The sequence below is a fragment of the Hypomesus transpacificus genome, unplaced genomic scaffold (assembly GCF_021917145.1).
Source record: "Hypomesus transpacificus isolate Combined female unplaced genomic scaffold, fHypTra1 scaffold_91, whole genome shotgun sequence".
In the NCBI taxonomy this organism is placed as follows: Eukaryota; Metazoa; Chordata; class Actinopteri; order Osmeriformes; family Osmeridae; genus Hypomesus; species Hypomesus transpacificus.
In genome coordinates, this window is record NW_025814042.1 from 907,649 (window position 1) to 932,136 (window position 24,488).

Here is a 24,488-nt window from a genome sequence, read left to right on the forward strand (position 1 = left end):
CCTCTACGGCTGCTCCACTCCCCATGTGGTTTCGGCAGGAGTTGGGCGACCCCGGGTCATTATTGGGACCAGCGGCCAGTACTACATCTTGGCCTCTCGGCTGAACTGCAAAACATGCAAGAGGTACTGGTTCGCTGACAAACCCCAGTGGATGGAAATGCTGCCACAACTCTTCTGCAACATCCTGCCAGCATTTCTCACCCACAAAAAAGCCATCTGCAAAACGGTAATGGATGAGCTATGTCGCACAGGGAGGTCGGCCACAGACATGGCAAATCAGCTGAATGAGGCTCTGCACCTACGGCACGAGAGGGCACACCTTGCCTATCTGTTGACTGTACAGAATGTGCAGGATGGTGACTCCGGCCTGTATGGGCAGAAGACCATCACAGGCACCATGCGGAAGGACAACACCCCTGATCCTTTTGGTACCTACGACTCGACCAATGGCTGGTGTGGGGTAGCCATCAGTCCCCGCTACCTAGTAGACTGCCTCGTACATGAGTACCACCGTAAGGAGAAGACCCTCACTCTTGTCCTGCAAGGCACTTTTGGGCAGGTCATTCGAGCTGACCACACTCGGAAGGTGGCCCGGAAGGTGGTGCTCTCATCCGGAACCATGTCCTCGTACTCCGTGATGAACGAGAACTGGATGATCCTGTCCTGGGTGATGCTTCAGTCAGAGAGTGACCGGTCGCTGGAACCCATGTACGAGGGGCTGTCTCATCGCTACGACTCAGCTGGACTGCCGAAGGCAAAGTACCAGTGGGTGGACAGGTAAAAGCCAGATCACAGCTTTTGTATTCAATTTTACACAGGACAGAAACATTTAGCAAAATATAATATACTATATAGTTACAGGGGATTGTATGCAGGTGACATAGAAACTCAAAGCCTATCATTAATTTGTGTTTTTCTCTCTCTCTCTCACTGTGTGAGCAGGGACTGCTGTGCTGATTTCCGGATCCCAAACCTTGACCCCCAGGAGCACCTCCACTGGGATTCATGGAAAACCACGGAAGCTGTGGTGACGGGGGCAACATCTGGGAACCTGACCAACTCATGTGCCTCCCGGGGAAAGTACAGCAGCGACATCACTGTCAAACTGGACCTTTTCCATTGCATGCGGCGGTTCTCAAGGGAGTGCGTGTCAGAGCACCATACACTCCACAGCACTTTCTGCCGGTTCCTCAGTGCTGCATTCTGTGTGGTGGACCAGACTGACCTGCAGAGGCTGACGGAGGCATACGCCTTCTGTGGGATCAGGCCTGCCAATCCCACAAAGCAGCATATCTGGGAACACTGCCGGACCAAGGTACTTTTGAATGTTCATAACATTAATAATGCTTGTTATGTTATAACATAAATAAGAAAAATACGTAATTTCATTTCTGTATTCCGTTAATGCATATGAAATCATCTGTAATCCTTTTTTCAATTGTAAGGTACCACAACCTACAGAGCTGCTGGAGAGAGTGGAGAGCGTCCTCAAACAGTTCTTCCTAGAGACAGATCCCAATGGTGTCTACCTCTTCAAGCCGTCCATGCTAAAGCTGTGGAGACTCCAGAGGGTGCACATCCTGAGAGGCTGCCTGAGTGATCCAGAGGAGGAGGACGGGATCCTTTACAGACACGGAGGAACAGTGCAGCTCAACCACGTCAAGGGTGAAGGAGCAGCTGTCCCAGTGTGGATCCCTGTGAGAGGCACCTCCCAACAGGAGGGTTTCCATGCGCATCAGGCACGGTGGATCACAGGCAACTGTGTTTCCTCCGAGCTCTTCCAGGCTCAAGGCATGATGGGCATGGCACGGTGGAACTTTCAGAGATTGGTGGATCTGAAGTTACCGGACGTGAAGCTACCTGCAGTCTTTGACCCAGTGCTCATCATGCAGCTGAACGTGGCATCGGAGAGGGTGACCGGCCATGCCAAATACCCTGCACTGCAGTTGAGCCACAGAGACACAGGGGAGAGATTTGGCCTGCAGTATGTGGAGCCAGGCTGTCGCCCTGTGCCTCTGGACTGGTTCAAGAACAGGTCTCAGGGGGCTGATGAAGAGGGAGCTGAGGAAGAGGAGGCTGACCGGGTGGTCGCCGACCAGCCCTTCATCACGCCAGAAGACAATGTAAGTTGCATTGATAGCACTTTGTAATTTACCCTTTCAAACTTACACAGGTTATACCTGCAGACTAAGCACACATGTTTAAATAATTGAAATGCATGTACTTCCTCTGTTGCAGGATGACGTCTTTGGTGAGGCTTCTGGAGTCTTGCCCCAGACCACAGTCCAGCCAGTCCAATCAACCTCCACTCAAGGTAATTTTGCAAATATCCCTCATTTTACACATCTGCTAGTAAAATGTGAATGAGATGCAACACTCAAGTTGCACTGATGCTTGATAGAGCAAGATTTTATATTTATTATGTGTTATTTCTACTTGTCTTCAGGTCTGCCAACGACACCTGCACTGCCCATCACAGCAAACCCGCGTGCTGCTCGCACAATGTCCATCAAGGCAGGCGGGCTTCTGTACATCTTGGACCATTCCCGGTGGACAGAGGCCATGAAGGAGGTCATCGACGGCCTCATAGGAATCCACCAAGGGTCGAAGGATTTCCTGCAGAGGGTGGACAGTGACTACGCTGGCTTGGTGCAGGCTGCTTCCCGTGATCCCAATAGCCTGTTGCATCCAACAACAAAGCAACACATTTCACAGTATGTGAAGCATTGGGCAAAGCGGACCAACGCCAGCACGTCCCTGAACACCAGCCCAGAGAAACTCCTGGAGACGCAGCAGCTGTGGCAGCACCTGACGGCAGAGAGTGAGACCAAGAGCGTGCCGGTGGTGACCATACCACCCGCTGCGGTCAATCCACCTGGGAGAGATCCCCAGGAGGCCCCTCTGACCAAGGCTGCTATCGAGGACATGGTGCGGGACATAGTCCAGAAGCAGACGGCACTGCAACAACAGCAGCAGCAGCAGCTGGGCAAAAAGAAGACGAGGAACTGTCTTGCCTGTGGCCAGCCGAAGTCGCGATACCAGGGAGACGGTTCCTCCATCCACCTCTTCTACCAGTCTGGGGAGGTCAAGTACTTTTACTGCTCACAAAGAGTCCACAAGCTCTATGCAGCAGAAGGCCTGAATGACCCCAGAATGCCGTTTGAGGACTTTGCGGACACCCCTTTCTTTGGGAAAGAGCTTGAGGCAGCCAAGCTCAGGTCAGCAGAGGCACGGAGGTTGGCTGATCTGCGGGGGAAACGGAGGGCGGCAGAACAGCAGCCCACCGGTCGGCTCTGCAAGTTCTGCCGCAAGCCCATCAAGCAGGGGCCAGAAAGCCCCCATGTGTACCATTCGTTCCGGGGTGTGGCGGGCAGGTACATTTACTGTCCTACCAGGGTGCTGTCCCTGTACAAGGCAGACAGAATGAATGCTGAAATGACCTGGGGGGAGTTTCAACAATCAGCCTTCTACAAGGCAGAGAAGAAGAGGTGGGCTGAGGAGAAGGGGAAGTAGGCAAACTGTACATAAAAATTGTTGTAAATAGTTCAAATAAATAATATGACTGTTTTGCACTTAATCTAGGTTATTTGTACAAGCCTTGATTACATGTTCCAATAAATGGCCAAAATAAGATTGTGTGTTCATCTCAGTTATTTGTATCACAATTAATCATCAAATAAATGTTCATGATGTATGAAAATGGAGATGGATCAGACTATTGATTACCATTGACCCCTTAAGACTCATCTGTACAAATGTCTTCATTTAGTGGCGCAAACAAATCCAGGCAACTGGTTACACTGAAAATAAATCCCCAATATTAGATGTTTTTACCAGAATATATTTTTTTATATTCCATCAAAACCAGACAATATACAAACAATGAAAATAGTGCCAACGGACAATACACAATCTTGTTAATAAACAAGGCTAAATACAATTATGATGTATTTGTAATGTACAATGCTGCAATTTTAGATGTAGATTAGAGGCATCTCAGTATGGCCTTTTACATTGGTTTGATATATAGCAGATAACCAGTGCCACTATATTGTATCATTGAAAGAAGTACAATAAATCATTTGTAATAAACATCGTTGTGACCGGAATTCGACACGAGTACCCCAATTTTTCCCTTTACAGATACAGGCGTCTGCCCACCGCGTGGAAGGCAGCTATGCTTGCCACTATACCACCAATGCCCACAACATCCTCCATGATCGCACAGCATTTCGAGCCACGGTTCGACTTTTCACACCACCTACTGACATCCAACTAGTAAGAGATTGCCCTGAGCCTGGTTTATACTTCTGTCGAGTTTGGAACACTTGGCCTAATCCGGATGTGTTCGACCGTCACAGGAGACGAAATGCCTCTTCACGGTTTGTATTGTCTGCGGATGGAGCCACTATACCTACGATGCCCCAAGAAAGCATCAACGACCGCACAACATGTCGAGCCACAGTTCACTTTTTCAAACCCACTTACTGACGTGAAAGCAACGAGACGGCGTTAGCACCCTACAAAAGTGGCAGCGGTGGGATTGGAACCCACGCCTCCAGAGAGACTGCAGCCTAAATCCAGCGCCTTGGACCGCTCGGCCACGCCACCCCATTGTCAGCTGTTGGCCACCCGAGCTTCTCCCAATACTGATCAATACTGAACTAGTAACAGATTTCCCCAAACCTGGTTTATACTTCTGTCGAGTTTGGAACACTTGGCCTAGTCTGGATGTGTTCGACCGTGACAAGAGACGAAATGCCTCTTCATGGTTTGTATTGTCTGGTGATGTAGCCACTATACCTACGATGCCCCAAGAAAGCATCAACGACAACACAACATGTCGAGCCACAGTTCACCTTTCAAAACCACTTACTGACGTGAAAGCAAGGAGACGACGTTAGCACCCTACAAAACTGGCAGCTGTGGGATTCGAACCCACGCCTCCAGAGAGACTGGAGCCTAAATCCAGCGCCTTGGACCGCTCGGCCACGCTACCCCGTTGTCAGCTGTTGGCCACCCGAGCTCCAGCCGAAGATGATCGATCGTCCAGGAGCTCACATGACTTTTTAATGCCCGCAAGCAGTTGAATGACACAAGATAAAAGATAAAAGAGAAATCTTTCTTAAGGTTCTGCATTGTTTGGGAATCTAACCCGGGTCAACTGCTTGGAAGGCAGCTATGCTTGCCACTATACCACCAATGCCCACAACATCCTCCACTATGCACAGCATTTCGAGCCACGGTTCAACTTTTCACACCACCTACTGACGTCCAACTAATAAGAGGTTGCCCTAAACCTGGGTCCTGTACTACGAATCAAGATTCCCGTTCAGGGAATGTGTTTTTAGACCGCCATCAGAGGCCAAGAAGCTGGAAAATCTCTTCATTCTGGTGCCTTGAGAGCCTCTGCTGCATGTTGGGCATAACTTTCCAAGGTGGCTTTCGAAGATGCTGTCGACCCCACCTTGAAGCACCTATTCGAAGAGAAAACGGAAGCCTGAGCCAGTCCCGCCTGATGAATCAAGGCGCCGTGCCTTGGTCGGTCAAGGCGCCGTGGCTTAGTCGGTCAAAGCGCCTGTCTAGTAAACAGGAGATCCTGAGTTCAAATCTCAGCGGTGCCTTTTTAGGCGCAGGCCTCAGCTCAATTTTGCATCAAACTTAGAGGTGCAACCGAGACAAAGGTTGCGTGCCACAAGCCACGCTCTGCAGTTTGAACACAAAGCTCACACAGGGACTTGAACGCTGGACCCTCCGATTAAAAGCTTCCCTTGTTTCCTCAAAGTCAGGTACATAAGAGAGACACATTTGAATGTGGCCTGCTTCATCCCACAGTTTGAACACCCTTCGCCCGAACAGGGACTTGGACCCTGGACCCTCAGATTAAAAGTCTGATGCTCTGCCGACTGAGCTATCCGGGCTCTGGAAAGGCAGGACACGCTGAGCTTTTCGTGGAACATCTACATGTACATCTCCTCCACCACACAAACCCCTAAGGATCGTGTGGCCAATCCCTCGCAAGCATGCCGGTGCACCTCTGAGCCCGGATAACCTTTCTGTCGAGTCAGGGTCTCTGTGGCGCAATTGGCTAGCGCGTTCGGCTGTTAACCGAAAGGATGGTGGTTCGAGCCCACCCAGGGACGAACGTCTTCTTGTTTGCCTCTGTTGCGGGTCTTGCCTGTGTGACTATGAGCTGTGCCGCCGTCGGAGCTGGAAATTCTCTGAAAAATACTGTACTCCGCTCTACCCACTGAGCTGTCAAAGGGTGAGCGAGTGGGACGCTTTATTCGCGAGGAAGCCGTGCGATCCCCCATTGTCAGTTCAGATACAAAAGAAGAAAGCCTTTGCTGACGCCCGACTCTTTTAACCCCTTTAAGGAGTAGCTTCGCACATATGTGATCGTTCGAAAGCGGGCCCCACGGCGTAGCGTCGCACGTGTGATTTCCAACATTCCAACTGCCTGTTTTCCCATAGACCAAAACTATATGACAAACGCCATAGTATGGCTTTGAAATGTACAATGTGGAAGCTAACAAGCAAATGTAAATGTCAACGTAAAGTAACCCTAGCAGGTAGTAGCATCGCTACGAGTATTATGCTAGGTTGCTAAGTAACGGAAGCCAACTAAGGCTGGCTAGCTTCCGTTTCGGAACAATAACTCACTCTGGTGGGCGCGTGGGAAATATTTAGCACTCACGCATCTAAGAGTTGAGTCTCTCCCTGGTGGTGTAGTGGCTGGGATTTGGCGCTCTCACCGCCACGGCCCGGTTTCCATTCCCAGTCAGGGAATTTTAGGTTCAGTGGAAACCTTTGACCAGCTGCGTTTTGCAACGTGGTCGTCATCTTTGACAGCGAGCAGAGGAAGGCAAGCTCTCCCTGGTGTTCTAGTGGCTAGGATTCGGCGCTCTCACCGCCACGGCCCGGGTTCGATTCCCGGTCAGGGTATGTGTTTTTAGACCGCCATCAGAGGCCAAGAAGCTGGAAAATCTCTTCATTCTGGTGCCTTGAGAGCCTCTGCTGCATGTTGGGCATAACTTTCCAAGGTGGCTTTCGAAGATGCTGTCGACCCCACCTTGAAGCACCTATTCGAAGAGAAAACGGAAGCCTGAGCCAGTCCCGCCTGATGAATCAAGGCGCCGTGGCTTGGTGGGTCAAGGCGCCGTGGCTTGGTCGGTCAAGGCGCCGTGGCTTAGTCGGTCTAAGCGCCTGTCTAGTAAACAGGAGATCCTGAGTTCAAATCTCAGCAGTGCCTTTTTAGGCGCAGGCCTCAGCTCAATTTTGCATCAAAGTCAGAGGTGCAACGGAGACAAAGGTTGCGTGCCACAAGCCACGCTCTGCAGTTTGAACACAAAGCTCACACAGGGACTTGAACGCTGGACCCTCCGATTAAAAGCTTCCCTTGTTTCCTCAAAGTCAGGTACATAAGAGAGACACATTTGAATGTGGCCTGCTTCATCCCACAGTTTGAACACCCTTCGCCCGAACAGGGACTTGAACCCTGGACCCTCAGATTAAAAGTCTGATGCTCTGCCGACTGTGCTATCCGGGCTCTGGAAAGGGAGGGCACGCTGAGCTTTTCGTGGAACATCTACATGTACATCTCCTCCACCACACAAACCCCTAAGGATCGTGTGGCCAATCCCTCGCAAGCATGCCGGTGCACCTCTGAGCCCGGATAACCTTTATGTCGAGTCAGGGTCTCTGTGGCGCAATTGGCTAGCGCGTTCGGCTGTTAACCGAAAAGATGGTGGTTCGAGCCCACCCAGGGACGAACGTCTTCTTGTTTGCCTCTGTTGCGGGTCTTGCCTGTGTGACTATGAGCTGTGCCGCCGTCGGAGCTGGAAATTCTCTGAAAAATACTGTACTCCGCTCTACCCACTGAGCTGTCAAAGGGTGAGCGAGTGGGACGCTTTATTCGCGAGGAAGCCGTGCGATCCCCCATTGTCACTCCAGTTCAGATACAAAAGAAGAAAGCCTTTGCTGACGCCCGACTCTTTTAACCCCTTTAAGGAGTAGCTTCGCACATATGTGATCGTTAGGGTTAGGGTTAGGGTCAGGGTTAGGGGGTTAGGGTTAGGGTCAGGGTTAGGGGGGGGGGGGGGGTTAGGGTTAGGGTTAGGGGTTAGGGTTAGGGTTAGGGTTTAGGGTTAGGGTAGGGTTAGGGTTAGGGTTAGGGTTAGGGTTAGGGTTAGGGAGCAGTTTCTGAAGACCCCCACGCCAAGCAGTTCAGTACTTCGACCCGCATAGGCTAGGGGTAAATGCACAAGTATCCTAGACCCATGTAGATCATCCATCAGAGGGGGTAGGGGAATGGACCCCCTCCAGGACCCCAAAGGAGTCCCAGGCCTGTAGACCTTGTCACGCTTGCTACCCGAGGTAAATAAATGCCTAAGCACTAAGAGGACGTGAGCAACCGACGGGTACATGGATAACCCACCCCCGTATCCACTTACGGACGTGTGCAAACCACCAGGTCTAAGCAGGAGCATGCTCTGAAGTCTTCCGTCCCCACAAGCAAGGTAACCCCCGAGGAGGAGAGGTAGGAGACCTCTGGTGTCAAGGTTCACGCGTGGGTAGCAGAGGTGACCGGTAACCGTAGCACATGCTACATCCGAGTGAAGACACTGGGGGCTCCTCACATCCAATCCTAAGCGCGGAGCGCATCGGCGCAAAGCGCCGATTGCGCGGAGCCAAAGGTGTCCCAGCGGCAACGGTGATTCTGCGAAGTCCAAACAGGGTCCTCTTGAAGAGTAGTGGCACTGTCGTGAGTGAATGGATGCACATGAGTGTGTGAGTGCGTGCTATACCTGTGCCCAGAAGCCAACTCAATCTGAAAGTCTAAAAAAGGCCTGCCTGAAAAAGAGAGAATAACCTATACCAAAACCAGGGCGTGTTTGAAGAGTAGAAGACATCTGCACCTCATGTGCACCTGGGGAGAGAGCGGGTTAGTGGACAGGACACACGAGTGCCGTGAAAGCAAAATGGGGGTGCTCAGAAGAAGAGCACCGCAGGTGTACATGAGTACAGGAAGGACAGGGCCTGTGAGAAGGGAAAAAGAGACAATGCGTGTGGATGTGGAGATGTGTGTGTGCGAGCGAGAGGAGAGTGTGAGAGTGTGTAGTAGGCAGAGCAAGAGAGGGGGCTCCTCGGAGCCAAAGCAAGGTTGTAGTCAAGAACGCAGAACTCCACTCCCCGGGCGGTGCCTCCTGCAGGCCCATGCCAGAACATTAAACAGGGATATGTGAGGTCCTAACCGGCCACGACTGCAGTTTCGCTCTCCTAAGAGCTCATCAGGTGACAAAGTTATGAAATAAAACCCCCAACGCAGGACAAGGGCCGTTCCTAGGACTATGGACTATCAAGAACTCAGGGGTGACGACCACAAAAAGGGGGGGTGTTCGTACCCCCTGTGTCCGTGGGCGCCCACCAGAATCGGTCATCTCAATTAATCAGCTAGGGAAAAGAGGATAGAGGAGAGAGAGAGAGAATGCACAGAGTAGCAAAATGTATGGACAGTGTGTGTGTGTGTGTGTGTGTGTGTGTGTATGTGTGTATGCAAGGTGAGAGGAACCCAGAAGGCATCTGTAAAAGAAAAAGTGCACAAATTAGGGTGGATGTAGTGCCGTAATGGACCTGTGAAGGAAAAAGTATACAGATCAAGGTGGATGCAGCGCAGCAGTGGATCTGTGAAAGAAAAGAAAGGCATGGATCAAACACAGTAAAGAGGCCAGAGAAAGCCGTAGACACCGAAATCACAGGCAAGGTCAGAAGGGGTTGAGGTTAGAGCAGAGGGGGGACTTAGGGTTAGATAAGAAAAAGGAGGGGTTGAGGTCAGGGTAAAGACAGAGGGACAGTAGAAGAGAAGACCCAGAGTCTAGACTTAAATTTAGGTAAGAGCAGGGAGAGCAGAGTAGGAGGAGTGGACAGATAAGGAGATCAAGGAAGGAGCCAAGTGAGAGAGGAAGACCCAAGACAAGCACACAAGTGAAAGGAAAACAAACACAACACCGTCCACGTGAAAAACCTAGGAAAAAAGAAAACGTGTGTGACAATCAGTATGGGATGTGGGTGGACAGGAGAGACGAGCTCCACAGCATGAGCGTGGAGGTGTGATGGATGGACTCACAGATGGCCCCAGGTGAAGGAACGTCGAGGAGAGAATCCAGGCCACGTAGGGGAGGAAGCGTCGATGGGAGGCCAGCCTTGTCCAGAGCTTTGAGAGCGCTGGCAGAATCCAAAGAGAGCAGGTCTACTACCCAGAGGTCAAAGGTCAGAGGCTCCCAAAGGTCAGCACCGCACGCACGCCAAGTCCTCCAGACACAACAGCCACCTACGGTGCAGGGTGTTTAAGGGTCACGTCCGATATTCCCCCAGCCTGGCAAAGGGTCACAAACTGATCTTCCCCCGCGCACACACACCACCCATACAAACAGAAGTGCCCGGTCAAAACCGCCACCCAGGCCCCAGCGACAGGCTAGATACTAAGGTCACATCCGATATTCCCGAGCACCATTACCTTTTTCAGCCATACCCCAGTGACGGTAGACCAAGGCTCCTGCAGCAAGCCAGAGGCCCCACAGGAGGCCCGAGCATCCGGGGTGAAAACGTAGCCGCAGAACGTGACCTCCCAGAGCCAAAGGCCAGAGACGGTCAGAGAGCAGAAACTGTCCAGTGGATGGTGCCATAGAGAGTCGGTGGAGCAGCTCAGCTTGTGTAGTTTGACCCAGTGGGGACACGTCCTCCCGGGTCCAAGGAAGGACGGCGGGCAGACGAACCAGAGCTGCGAGCAGGTTCAGCCTGGGGTTGAAGAAAAGCGCAGTGCAACACAGACGCAGGACCCGCCATGGTAGAGGTGAATACAATTCTGTAGGGATGCGGTCAGACTACCATCAACAGGTCTCCCGATGACAGAGTACAACTGGTTCCACACTACGCCGATCGCCGCCCTGAGAGGTCCTCCCCCTGCATACTGCTATTTAGCCCATTCGTCGATACCATAGCAGACAGACACCCCCGTCTAGAACAGACGTTTGCGGAGTGAATGCGGAGGACGTCAGGGACAGTTTGTCGATTGAAGCCTAGATAGGAAGAGGGGCCAGATGCGTAGTGAAACGCATCAATGACGGTATGTTTTGCCCACGACAGGAAGTGCTGTCTCCCTCCCAGAAGTCTCGTCATCGGCACAGAGTGGCTCGGTGATGTCCTGCCCCGGGATAGGCATGGCACCGGGAGGAGCGTGGCCTCGTTCACACCCATGGATCCAGAGAAGGCCGTCTGGGGGCGGGGTAAGGACACGTCCACGGCCGGTCCAGTAGACACAGGAAAGCTGGGCCCGACACTCCATGATGTGACGAGACCGGTTCCGACTGCGAGCGTGAGCCCCGTGCCGTCACTAGAAGACGGGAGAGGCCGAGAGGAGCGGAGAGGCCAGAGGTCAAAGGTCAATAGGAGTGCCCAGCAGGTTGGCCCCCTGTTTAGGAGGGCCTTCTTCTGCGGGGGCGTGTTATAGGTGGGGGTAAGGCTATAGCAGGGTGGCCTCCTGACAGTCAGTGGTGCAGAGAACCTCTCTGTTCTTCAGCCAGAGAGCGGCGTGAGGAGAGGAGCCCCCCACAGCTCTAAACTGGGCCACAGCTAAAATACGTGTTGTGTGTTAAGGCGTGCGAGGCCCGTCCCCTTGGGACTATAGCCGTATACCCCGTAGAGACGTTCCGTTGGCCCGCCCGCTGGGTCTCCAACATAACCGCGAGGATATGGCAGGATGAAATGAAAGGCCGTGAGTTGTCACGTGCAGTTACGCCATTTCAACACCGTTTCCCTCGCTGAGTCGACCCCATTGTGGGCCAGTCCCCCTCCAAAGTAGTAGGACGACAATCTTCTTTGCCTGCATGCTAATGCGAGACAGTGACAACACTCACAGTCTGTGTCCAGCCCAGGGAGAACCGCAGCGCACTCGATAGGGAAGCGTCCATCTTCCAGACTGCGCTGTGTTGCACGTGGGGACTGAGCGCCCGTGGAGAGAGGTGGGGCTCGCGCAACAAGGAATCCGACATTCCCCTGAGGGGCAATCCGGTGGCCCCCCAATGAGGCCTCAAGGCATGGCTCTACATACGCAGGCAGGGTTAGGGAGCAGTTTCTGAAGACCCCCACGCCAAGCAGTTCAGTACTTCGACCCGCATAGGCTAGGGGTAAATGCACAAGTATCCTAGACCCATGTAGATCATCCATCAGAGGGGGTAGGGGAATGGACCCCCTCCAGGACCCCAAAGGAGTCCCAGGCCTGTAGACCTTGTCACGCTTGCTACCCGAGGTAAATAAATGCCTAAGCACTAAGAGGACGTGAGCAACCGACGGGTACATGGATAACCCACCCCCGTATCCACTAACGGACGTGTGCAAACCACCAGGTCTAAGCAGGAGCATGCTCTGAAGTCTTCTGTCCCCACAAGCAAGGTAACCCCCGAGGAGGAGAGGTAGGAGACCTCTGGTGTCAAGGTTCACGCGTGGGTAGCAGAGGTGACCGGTAGCCGTAGCACATGCTACATCCGAGTGAAGACACTGGGGGCTCCTCACATCCAATCCTAAGCGCGGAGCCAAAGGTGTCCCAGCGGCAACGGTGATTCTGCGAAGTCCAAACAGGGTCCTCTTGAAGAGTAGTGGCACTGTCGTGAGTGAATGGATGCACATGAGTGTGTGAGTGCGTGCTATACCTGTGCCCAGAAGCCAACTCAATCTGAAAGTCTAAAAAAGGCCTGCCTGAAAAAGAGAGAATAACCTATACCAAAACCAGGGCGTGTTTGAAGAGTAGAAGACATCTGCACCTCATGTGCACCTGGGGAGAGAGCGGGTTAGTGGACAGGACACACGAGTGCCGTGAAAGCAAAATGGGGGTGCTCAGAAGAAGAGCACCGCAGGTGTACATGAGTACAGGAAGGACAGGGCCTGTGAGAAGGGAAAAAGAGACAATGCGTGTGGATGTGGAGATGTGTGTGTGCGAGCGAGAGGAGAGTGTGAGAGTGTGTAGTAGGCAGAGCAAGAGAGGGGGCTCCTCGGAGCCAAAGCAAGGTTGTAGTCAAGAACGCAGAACTCCACTCCCCGGGCGGTGCCTCCTGCAGGCCCATGCCAGAACATTAAACAGGGATATGTGAGGTCCTAACCGGCCACGACTGCAGTTTCGCTCTCCTAAGAGCTCATCAGGTGACAAAGTTATGAAATAAAACCCCCAACGCAGGACAAGGGCCGTTCCTAGGACTATGGACTATCAAGAACTCAGGGGTGACGACCACAAAAAGGGGGGGTGTTCGTACCCCCTGTGTCCGTGGGCGCCCACCAGAATCGGTCATCTCAATTAATCAGCTAGGGAAAAGAGGATAGAGGAGAGAGAGAGAGAATGCACAGAGTAGCAAAATGTATGGACAGTGTGTGTGTGTGTGTGTGTGTGTGTGTGTATGTGTGTATGCAAGGTGAGAGGAACCCAGAAGGCATCTGTAAAAGAAAAAGTGCACAAATTAGGGTGGATGTAGTGCCGTAATGGACCTGTGAAGGAAAAAGTATACAGATCAAGGTGGATGCAGCGCAGCAGTGGATCTGTGAAAGAAAAGAAAGGCATGGATCAAACACAGTAAAGAGGCCAGAGAAAGCCGTAGACACCGAAATCACAGGCAAGGTCAGAAGGGGTTGAGGTTAGAGCAGAGGGGGGACTTAGGGTTAGATAAGAAAAAGGAGGGGTTGAGGTCAGGGTAAAGACAGAGGGACAGTAGAAGAGAAGACCCAGAGTCTAGACTTAAATTTAGGTAAGAGCAGGGAGAGCAGAGTAGGAGGAGTGGACAGATAAGGAGATCAAGGAAGGAGCCAAGTGAGAGAGGAAGACCCAAGACAAGCACACAAGTGAAAGGAAAACAAACACAACACCGTCCACGTGAAAAACCTAGGAAAAAAGAAAACGTGTGTGACAATCAGTATGGGATGTGGGTGGACAGGAGAGACGAGCTCCACAGCATGAGCGTGGAGGTGTGATGGATGGACTCACAGATGGCCCCAGGTGAAGGAACGTCGAGGAGAGAATCCAGGCCACGTAGGGGAGGAAGCGTCGATGGGAGGCCAGCCTTGTCCAGAGCTTTGAGAGCGCTGGCAGAATCCAAAGAGAGCAGGTCTACTACCCAGAGGTCAAAGGTCAGAGGCTCCCAAAGGTCAGCACCGCACGCACGCCAAGTCCTCCAGACACAACAGCCACCTACGGTGCAGGGTGTTTAAGGGTCACGTCCGATATTCCCCCAGCCTGGCAAAGGGTCACAAACTGATCTTCCCCCGCGCACACACACCACCCATACAAACAGAAGTGCCCGGTCAAAACCGCCACCCAGGCCCCAGCGATAGGCTAGATACTAAGGTCACATCCGATATTCCCGAGCACCATTACCTTTTTCAGCCATACCCCAGTGACGGTAGACCAAGGCTCCTGCAGCAAGCCAGAGGCCCCACAGGAGGCCCGAGCATCCGGGGTGAAAACGTAGCCGCAGAACGTGACCTCCCAGAGCCAAAGGCCAGAGACGGTCAGAGAGCAGAAACTGTCCAGTGGATGGTGCCATAGAGAGTCGGTGGAGCAGCTCAGCTTGTGTAGTTTGACCCAGTGGGGACACGTCCTCCCGGGTCCAAGGAAGGACGGCGGGCAGACGAACCAGAGCTGCGAGCAGGTTCAGCCTGGGGTTGAAGAAAAGCGCAGTGCAACACAGACGCAGGACCCGCCATGGTAGAGGTGAATACAATTCTGTAGGGATGCGGTCAGACTACCATCAACAGGTCTCCCGATGACAGAGTACAACTGGTTCCACACTACGCCGATCGCCGCCCTGAGAGGTCCTCCCCCTGCATACTGCTATTTAGCCCATTCGTCGATACCATAGCAGACAGACACCCCCGTCTAGAACAGACGTTTGCGGAGTGAATGCGGAGGACGTCAGGGACAGTTTGTCGATTGAAGCCTAGATAGGAAGAGGGGCCAGATGCGTAGTGAAACGCATCAATGACGGTATGTTTTGCCCACGACAGGAAGTGCTGTCTCCCTCCCAGAAGTCTCGTCATCGGCACAGAGTGGCTCGGTGATGTCCTGCCCCGGGATAGGCATGGCACCGGGAGGAGCGTGGCCTCGTTCACACCCATGGATCCAGAGAAGGCCGTCTGGGGGCGGGGTAAGGACACGTCCACGGCCGGTCCAGTAGACACAGGAAAGCTGGGCCCGACACTCCATGATGTGACGAGACCGGTTCCGACTGCGAGCGTGAGCCCCGTGCCGTCACTAGAAGACGGGAGAGGCCGAGAGGAGCGGAGAGGCCAGAGGTCAAAGGTCAATAGGAGTGCCCAGCAGGTTGGCCCCCTGTTTAGGAGGGCCTTCTTCTGCGGGGGCGTGTTATAGGTGGGGGTAAGGCTATAGCAGGGTGGCCTCCTGACAGTCAGTGGTGCAGAGAACCTCTCTGTTCTTCAGCCAGAGAGCGGCGTGAGGAGAGGAGCCCCCCACAGCTCTAAACTGGGCCACAGCTAAAATACGTGTTGTGTGTTAAGGCGTGCGAGGCCCGTCCCCTTGGGACTATAGCCGTATACCCCGTAGAGACGTTCCGTTGGCCCGCCCGCTGGGTCTCCAACATAACCGCGAGGATATGGCAGGATGAAATGAAAGGCCGTGAGTTGTCACGTGCAGTTACGCCATTTCAACACCGTTTCCCTCGCTGAGTCGACCCCATTGTGGGCCAGTCCCCCTCCAAAGTAGTAGGACGACAATCTTCTTTGCCTGCATGCTAATGCGAGACAGTGACAACACTCACAGTCTGTGTCCAGCCCAGGGAGAACCGCAGCGCACTCGATAGGGAAGCGTCCATCTTCCAGACTGCGCTGTGTTGCACGTGGGGACTGAGCGCCCGTGGAGAGAGGTGGGGCTCGCGCAACAAGGAATCCGACATTCCCCTGAGGGGCAATCCGGTGGCCCCCCAATGAGGCCTCAAGGCATGGCTCTACATACGCAGGCAGGGTTAGGGAGCAGTTTCTGAAGACCCCCACGCCAAGCAGTTCAGTACTTCGACCCGCATAGGCTAGGGGTAAATGCACAAGTATCCTAGACCCATGTAGATCATCCATCAGAGGGGGTAGGGGAATGGACCCCCTCCAGGACCCCAAAGGAGTCCCAGGCCTGTAGACCTTGTCACGCTTGCTACCCGAGGTAAATAAATGCCTAAGCACTAAGAGGACGTGAGCAACCGACGGGTACATGGATAACCCACCCCCGTATCCACTAACGGACGTGTGCAAACCACCAGGTCTAAGCAGGAGCATGCTCTGAAGTCTTCTGTCCCCACAAGCAAGGTAACCCCCGAGGAGGAGAGGTAGGAGACCTCTGGTGTCAAGGTTCACGCGTGGGTAGCAGAGGTGACCGGTAGCCGTAGCACATGCTACATCCGAGTGAAGACACTGGGGGCTCCTCACATCCAATCCTAAGCGCGGAGCCAAAGGTGTCCCAGCGGCAACGGTGATTCTGCGAAGTCCAAACAGGGTCCTCTTGAAGAGTAGTGGCACTGTCGTGAGTGAATGGATGCACATGAGTGTGTGAGTGCGTGCTATACCTGTGCCCAGAAGCCAACTCAATCTGAAAGTCTAAAAAAGGCCTGCCTGAAAAAGAGAGAATAACCTATACCAAAACCAGGGCGTGTTTGAAGAGTAGAAGACATCTGCACCTCATGTGCACCTGGGGAGAGAGCGGGTTAGTGGACAGGACACACGAGTGCCGTGAAAGCAAAATGGGGGTGCTCAGAAGAAGAGCACCGCAGGTGTACATGAGTACAGGAAGGACAGGGCCTGTGAGAAGGGAAAAAGAGACAATGCGTGTGGATGTGGAGATGTGTGTGTGCGAGCGAGAGGAGAGTGTGAGAGTGTGTAGTAGGCAGAGCAAGAGAGGGGGCTCCTCGGAGCCAAAGCAAGGTTGTAGTCAAGAACGCAGAACTCCACTCCCCGGGCGGTGCCTCCTGCAGGCCCATGCCAGAACATTAAACAGGGATATGTGAGGTCCTAACCGGCCACGACTGCAGTTTCGCTCTCCTAAGAGCTCATCAGGTGACAAAGTTATGAAATAAAACCCCCAACGCAGGACAAGGGCCGTTCCTAGGACTATGGACTATCAAGAACTCAGGGGTGACGACCACAAAAAGGGGGGGTGTTCGTACCCCCTGTGTCCGTGGGCGCCCACCAGAATCGGTCATCTCAATTAATCAGCTAGGGAAAAGAGGATAGAGGAGAGAGAGAGAGAATGCACAGAGTAGCAAAATGTATGGACAGTGTGTGTGTGTGTGTGTGTGTGTATGTGTGTATGCAAGGTGAGAGGAACCCAGAAGGCATCTGTAAAAGAAAAAGTGCACAAATTAGGGTGGATGTAGTGCCGTAATGGACCTGTGAAGGAAAAAGTATACAGATCAAGGTGGATGCAGCGCAGCAGTGGATCTGTGAAAGAAAAGAAAGGCATGGATCAAACACAGTAAAGAGGCCAGAGAAAGCCGTAGACACCGAAATCACAGGCAAGGTCAGAAGGGGTTGAGGTTAGAGCAGAGGGGGGACTTAGGGTTAGATAAGAAAAAGGAGGGGTTGAGGTCAGGGTAAAGACAGAGGGACAGTAGAAGAGAAGACCCAGAGTCTAGACTTAAATTTAGGTAAGAGCAGGGAGAGCAGAGTAGGAGGAGTGGACAGATAAGGAGATCAAGGAAGGAGCCAAGTGAGAGAGGAAGACCCAAGACAAGCACACAAGTGAAAGGAAAACAAACACAACACCGTCCACGTGAAAAACCTAGGAAAAAAGAAAACGTGTGTGACAATCAGTATGGGATGTGGGTGGACAGGAGAGACGAGCTCCACAGCATGAGCGTGGAGGTGTGATGGATGGACTCACAGATGGCCCCAGGTGAAGGAACGTCGAGGAGAGAATCCAGGCCACGTAGGGGAGGAAGCGTCGATGGGAGGCCAGCCTTGTCCAGAGCTTTGAGAGCGCTGGCAGAATCCAAAGAGAGCAGGTCTACTACCCAGAGGTCAAAGGTCAGAGGCTCCCAAAGGTCAGCACCGCACGCACGCCAAGTCCTCCAGACACAACAGCCACCTACGGTGCAGGGTGTTTAAGGGTCACGTCCGATATTCCCCCAGCCTGGCAAAGGGTCACAAACTGATCTTCCCCCGCGCACACACACCACCCATACAAACAGAAGTGCCCGGTCAAAACCGCCACCCAGGCCCCAGCGACAGGCTAGATACTAAGGTCACATCCGATATTCCCGAGCACCATTACCTTTTTCAGCCATACCCCAGTGACGGTAGACCAAGGCTCCTGCAGCAAGCCAGAGGCCCCACAGGAGGCCCGAGCATCCGGGGTGAAAACGTAGCCGCAGAACGTGACCTCCCAGAGCCAAAGGCCAGAGACGGTCAGAGAGCAGAAACTGTCCAGTGGATGGTGCCATAGAGAGTCGGTGGAGCAGCTCAGCTTGTGTAGTTTGACCCAGTGGGGACACGTCCTCCCGGGTCCAAGGAAGGACGGCGGGCAGACGAACCAGAGCTGCGAGCAGGTTCAGCCTGGGGTTGAAGAAAAGCGCAGTGCAACACAGACGCAGGACCCGCCATGGTAGAGGTGAATACAATTCTGTAGGGATGCGGTCAGACTACCATCAACAGGTCTCCCGATGACAGAGTACAACTGGTTCCACACTACGCCGATCGCCGCCCTGAGAGGTCCTCCCCCTGCATACTGCTATTTAGCCCATTCGTCGATACCATAGCAGACAGACACCCCCGTCTAGAACAGACGTTTGCGGAGTGAATGCGGAGGACGTCAGGGACAGTTTGTCGATTGAAGCCTAGATAGGAAGAGGGGCCAGATGCGTAGTGAAACGCATCAATGACGGTATGTTTTGCCCACGACAGGAAGTGCTGTCTCCCTCCCAGAAGTCTCGTCATCGGCACAGAGTGGCTCGGTGATGTCCTGCCCCGGGATAGGCATGGCACCGGGAGGAGCGTGGCCTCGTTCACACCCATGGATCCAGAGAAGGCCGTCTGGGGGCGGGGTAAGGACACGTCCACGGCCGGTCCAGTAGACACAGGAAAGCTGGGCCCGACACTCCATGATGTGACGAGACCGGTTCCGACTGCGAGCGTGAGCCCCGTGCCGTCACTAGAAGACGGGAGAGGCCGAGAGGAGCGGAGAGGCCAGAGGTCAAAGGTCAATAGGAGTGCCCAGCAGGTTGGCCCCCTGTTTAGGAGGGCCTTCTTCTGCGGGGGCGTGTTATAGGTGGGGGTAAGGCTATAGCAGGGTGGCCTCCTGACAGTCAGTGGTGCAGAGAACCTCTCTGTTCTTCAGCCAGAGAGCGGCGTGAGGAGAGGAGCCCCCCACAGCTCTAAACTGGGCCACAGCTAAAATACGTGTTGTGTGTTAAGGCGTGCGAGGCCCGTCCCCTTGGGACTATAGCCGTATACCCCGTAGAGACGTTCCGTTGGCCCGCCCGCTGGGTCTCCAACATAACCGCGAGGATATGGCAGGATGAAATGAAAGGCCGTGAGTTGTCACGTGCAGTTACGCCATTTCAACACCGTTTCCCTCGCTGAGTCGACCCCATTGTGGGCCAGTCCCCCTCCAAAGTAGTAGGACGACAATCTTCTTTGCCTGCATGCTAATGCGAGACAGTGACAACACTCACAGTCTGTGTCCAGCCCAGGGAGAACCGCAGCGCACTCGATAGGGAAGCGTCCATCTTCCAGACTGCGCTGTGTTGCACGTGGGGACTGAGCGCCCGTGGAGAGAGGTGGGGCTCGCGCAACAAGGAATCCGACATTCCCCTGAGGGGCAATCCGGTGGCCCCCCAATGAGGCCTCAAGGCATGGCTCTACATACGCAGGCAGGGTTAGGGAGCAGTTTCTGAAGACCCCCACGCCAAGCAGTTCAGTACTTCGACCCGCATAGGCTAGGGGTAAATGCACAAGTATCCTAGACCCATGTAGATCATCCATCAGAGGGGGTAGGGGAATGGACCCCCTCCAGGACCCCAAAGGAGTCCCAGGCCTGTAGACCTTGTCACGCTTGCTACCCGAGGTAAATAAATGCCTAAGCACTAAGAGGACGTGAGCAACCGACGGGTACATGGATAACCCACCCCCGTATCCACTAACGGACGTGTGCAAACCACCAGGTCTAAGCAGGAGCATGCTCTGAAGTCTTCTGTCCCCACAAGCAAGGTAACCCCCGAGGAGGAGAGGTAGGAGACCTCTGGTGTCAAGGTTCACGCGTGGGTAGCAGAGGTGACCGGTAGCCGTAGCACATGCTACATCCGAGTGAAGACACTGGGGGCTCCTCACATCCAATCCTAAGCGCGGAGCCAAAGGTGTCCCAGCGGCAACGGTGATTCTGCGAAGTCCAAACAGGGTCCTCTTGAAGAGTAGTGGCACTGTCGTGAGTGAATGGATGCACATGAGTGTGTGAGTGCGTGCTATACCTGTGCCCAGAAGCCAACTCAATCTGAAAGTCTAAAAAAGGCCTGCCTGAAAAAGAGAGAATAACCTATACCAAAACCAGGGCGTGTTTGAAGAGTAGAAGACATCTGCACCTCATGTGCACCTGGGGAGAGAGCGGGTTAGTGGACAGGACACACGAGTGCCGTGAAAGCAAAATGGGGGTGCTCAGAAGAAGAGCACCGCAGGTGTACATGAGTACAGGAAGGACAGGGCCTGTGAGAAGGGAAAAAGAGACAATGCGTGTGGATGTGGAGATGTGTGTGTGCGAGCGAGAGGAGAGTGTGAGAGTGTGTAGTAGGCAGAGCAAGAGAGGGGGCTCCTCGGAGCCAAAGCAAGGTTGTAGTCAAGAACGCAGAACTCCACTCCCCGGGCGGTGCCTCCTGCAGGCCCATGCCAGAACATTAAACAGGGATATGTGAGGTCCTAACCGGCCACGACTGCAGTTTCGCTCTCCTAAGAGCTCATCAGGTGACAAAGTTATGAAATAAAACCCCCAACGCAGGACAAGGGCCGTTCCTAGGACTATGGACTATCAAGAACTCAGGGGTGACGACCACAAAAAGGGGGGGTGTTCGTACCCCCTGTGTCCGTGGGCGCCCACCAGAATCGGTCATCTCAATTAATCAGCTAGGGAAAAGAGGATAGAGGAGAGAGAGAGAGAATGCACAGAGTAGCAAAATGTATGGACAGTGTGTGTGTGTGTGTGTGTGTGTGTATGTGTGTATGCAAGGTGAGAGGAACCCAGAAGGCATCTGTAAAAGAAAAAGTGCACAAATTAGGGTGGATGTAGTGCCGTAATGGACCTGTGAAGGAAAAAGTATACAGATCAAGGTGGATGCAGCGCAGCAGTGGATCTGTGAAAGAAAAGAAAGGCATGGATCAAACACAGTAAAGAGGCCAGAGAAAGCCGTAGACACCGAAATCACAGGCAAGGTCAGAAGGGGTTGAGGTTAGAGCAGAGGGGGGACTTAGGGTTAGATAAGAAAAAGGAGGGGTTGAGGTCAGGGTAAAGACAGAGGGACAGTAGAAGAGAAGACCCAGAGTCTAGACTTAAATTTAGGTAAGAGCAGGGAGAGCAGAGTAGGAGGAGTGGACAGATAAGGAGATCAAGGAAGGAGCCAAGTGAGAGAGGAAGACCCAAGACAAGCACACAAGTGAAAGGAAAACAAACACAACACCGTCCACGTGAAAAACCTAGGAAAAAAGAAAACGTGTGTGACAATCAGTATGGGATGTGGGTGGACAGGAGAGACGAGCTCCACAGCATGAGCGTGGAGGTGTGATGGATGGACTCACAGATGGCCCCAGGTGAAGGAACGTCGAGGAGAGAATCCAGGCCACGTAGGGGAGGAAGCGTCGATGGGAGGCCAGCCTTGTCCAGAGCTTTGAGAGCGCTGGCAGAATCCAAAGAGAGCAGGTCTACTACCCAGAGGTCAAAGGTCAGAGGCTCCCAAAGGTCAGCACCGCACGCACGCCAAGTCCTCCAGACACAACAGCCACCTACGGTGCAGGGTGTTTAAGGGTCACGTCCGATATTCCCCCAGCCTGGCAAAGGGTCACAAACTGATCTTCCCCCGCGCACACACACCACCCATACAAACAGAAGTGCCCGGTCAAAACCGCCACCCAGGCCCCAGCGATAGGCTAGATACTAAGGTCACATCCGATATTCCCGAGCACCATTACCTTTTTCAGCCATACCCCAGTGACGGTAGACCAAGGCTCCTGCAGCAAGCCAGAGGCCCCACAGGAGGCCCGAGCATCCGGGGTGAAAACGTAGCCGCAGAACGTGACCTCCCAGAGCCAAAGGCCAGAGACGGTCAGAGAGCAGAAACTGTCCAGTGGATGGTGCCATAGAGAGTCGGTGGAGCAGCTCAGCTTGTGTAGTTTGACCCAGTGGGGACACGTCCTCCCGGGTCCAAGGAAGGACGGCGGGCAGACGAACCAGAGCTGCGAGCAGGTTCAGCCTGGGGTTGAAGAAAAGCGCAGTGCAACACAGACGCAGGACCCGCCATGGTAGAGGTGAATACAATTCTGTAGGGATGCGGTCAGACTACCATCAACAGGTCTCCCGATGACAGAGTACAACTGGTTCCACACTACGCCGATCGCCGCCCTGAGAGGTCCTCCCCCTGCATACTGCTATTTAGCCCATTCGTCGATACCATAGCAGACAGACACCCCCGTCTAGAACAGACGTTTGCGGAGTGAATGCGGAGGACGTCAGGGACAGTTTGTCGATTGAAGCCTAGATAGGAAGAGGGGCCAGATGCGTAGTGAAACGCATCAATGACGGTATGTTTTGCCCACGACAGGAAGTGCTGTCTCCCTCCCAGAAGTCTCGTCATCGGCACAGAGTGGCTCGGTGATGTCCTGCCCCGGGATAGGCATGGCACCGGGAGGAGCGTGGCCTCGTTCACACCCATGGATCCAGAGAAGGCCGTCTGGGGGCGGGGTAAGGACACGTCCACGGCCGGTCCAGTAGACACAGGAAAGCTGGGCCCGACACTCCATGATGTGACGAGACCGGTTCCGACTGCGAGCGTGAGCCCCGTGCCGTCACTAGAAGACGGGAGAGGCCGAGAGGAGCGGAGAGGCCAGAGGTCAAAGGTCAATAGGAGTGCCCAGCAGGTTGGCCCCCTGTTTAGGAGGGCCTTCTTCTGCGGGGGCGTGTTATAGGTGGGGGTAAGGCTATAGCAGGGTGGCCTCCTGACAGTCAGTGGTGCAGAGAACCTCTCTGTTCTTCAGCCAGAGAGCGGCGTGAGGAGAGGAGCCCCCCACAGCTCTAAACTGGGCCACAGCTAAAATACGTGTTGTGTGTTAAGGCGTGCGAGGCCCGTCCCCTTGGGACTATAGCCGTATACCCCGTAGAGACGTTCCGTTGGCCCGCCCGCTGGGTCTCCAACATAACCGCGAGGATATGGCAGGATGAAATGAAAGGCCGTGAGTTGTCACGTGCAGTTACGCCATTTCAACACCGTTTCCCTCGCTGAGTCGACCCCATTGTGGGCCAGTCCCCCTCCAAAGTAGTAGGACGACAATCTTCTTTGCCTGCATGCTAATGCGAGACAGTGACAACACTCACAGTCTGTGTCCAGCCCAGGGAGAACCGCAGCGCACTCGATAGGGAAGCGTCCATCTTCCAGACTGCGCTGTGTTGCACGTGGGGACTGAGCGCCCGTGGAGAGAGGTGGGGCTCGCGCAACAAGGAATCCGACATTCCCCTGAGGGGCAATCCGGTGGCCCCCCAATGAGGCCTCAAGGCATGGCTCTACATACGCAGGCAGGGTTAGGGAGCAGTTTCTGAAGACCCCCACGCCAAGCAGTTCAGTACTTCGACCCGCATAGGCTAGGGGTAAATGCACAAGTATCCTAGACCCATGTAGATCATCCATCAGAGGGGGTAGGGGAATGGACCCCCTCCAGGACCCCAAAGGAGTCCCAGGCCTGTAGACCTTGTCACGCTTGCTACCCGAGGTAAATAAATGCCTAAGCACTAAGAGGACGTGAGCAACCGACGGGTACATGGATAACCCACCCCCGTATCCACTAACGGACGTGTGCAAACCACCAGGTCTAAGCAGGAGCATGCTCTGAAGTCTTCTGTCCCCACAAGCAAGGTAACCCCCGAGGAGGAGAGGTAGGAGACCTCTGGTGTCAAGGTTCACGCGTGGGTAGCAGAGGTGACCGGTAGCCGTAGCACATGCTACATCCGAGTGAAGACACTGGGGGCTCCTCACATCCAATCCTAAGCGCGGAGCCAAAGGTGTCCCAGCGGCAACGGTGATTCTGCGAAGTCCAAACAGGGTCCTCTTGAAGAGTAGTGGCACTGTCGTGAGTGAATGGATGCACATGAGTGTGTGAGTGCGTGCTATACCTGTGCCCAGAAGCCAACTCAATCTGAAAGTCTAAAAAAGGCCTGCCTGAAAAAGAGAGAATAACCTATACCAAAACCAGGGCGTGTTTGA

General features: G+C 53.8%; 7 non-coding genes across 7 annotated transcripts; 4 read left to right on the forward strand and 3 right to left on the reverse strand.

Annotated features, from left to right (window-relative positions):
* Window positions 1-4,917: 4,917 nt before the first annotated feature.
* On the reverse strand, window positions 4,918-4,999 carry trnal-uag. Its single transcript has one exon. It is a non-coding gene; the product is annotated as a tRNA-Leu (tRNA).
* Window positions 5,000-5,550: 551 nt separating this feature from the next.
* Window positions 5,551-5,624, forward strand: trnat-agu. The gene has a single exon. It is a non-coding gene; the product is annotated as a tRNA-Thr (tRNA).
* Window positions 5,625-5,848: 224 nt separating this feature from the next.
* trnak-uuu lies at window positions 5,849-5,921 on the reverse strand. The gene has a single exon. It is a non-coding gene; the product is annotated as a tRNA-Lys (tRNA).
* Window positions 5,922-6,069: 148 nt separating this feature from the next.
* On the forward strand, window positions 6,070-6,143 carry trnan-guu. Its single transcript has one exon. It is a non-coding gene; the product is annotated as a tRNA-Asn (tRNA).
* Window positions 6,144-7,178: 1,035 nt separating this feature from the next.
* On the forward strand, window positions 7,179-7,252 carry trnat-agu. Its single transcript has one exon. It is a non-coding gene; the product is annotated as a tRNA-Thr (tRNA).
* A 224-nt stretch (window positions 7,253-7,476) lies between these two features.
* trnak-uuu lies at window positions 7,477-7,549 on the reverse strand. Its single transcript has one exon. It is a non-coding gene; the product is annotated as a tRNA-Lys (tRNA).
* Window positions 7,550-7,697: 148 nt separating this feature from the next.
* On the forward strand, window positions 7,698-7,771 carry trnan-guu. Its single transcript has one exon. It is a non-coding gene; the product is annotated as a tRNA-Asn (tRNA).
* The last annotated feature ends 16,717 nt before the right edge of the window (window positions 7,772-24,488 follow it).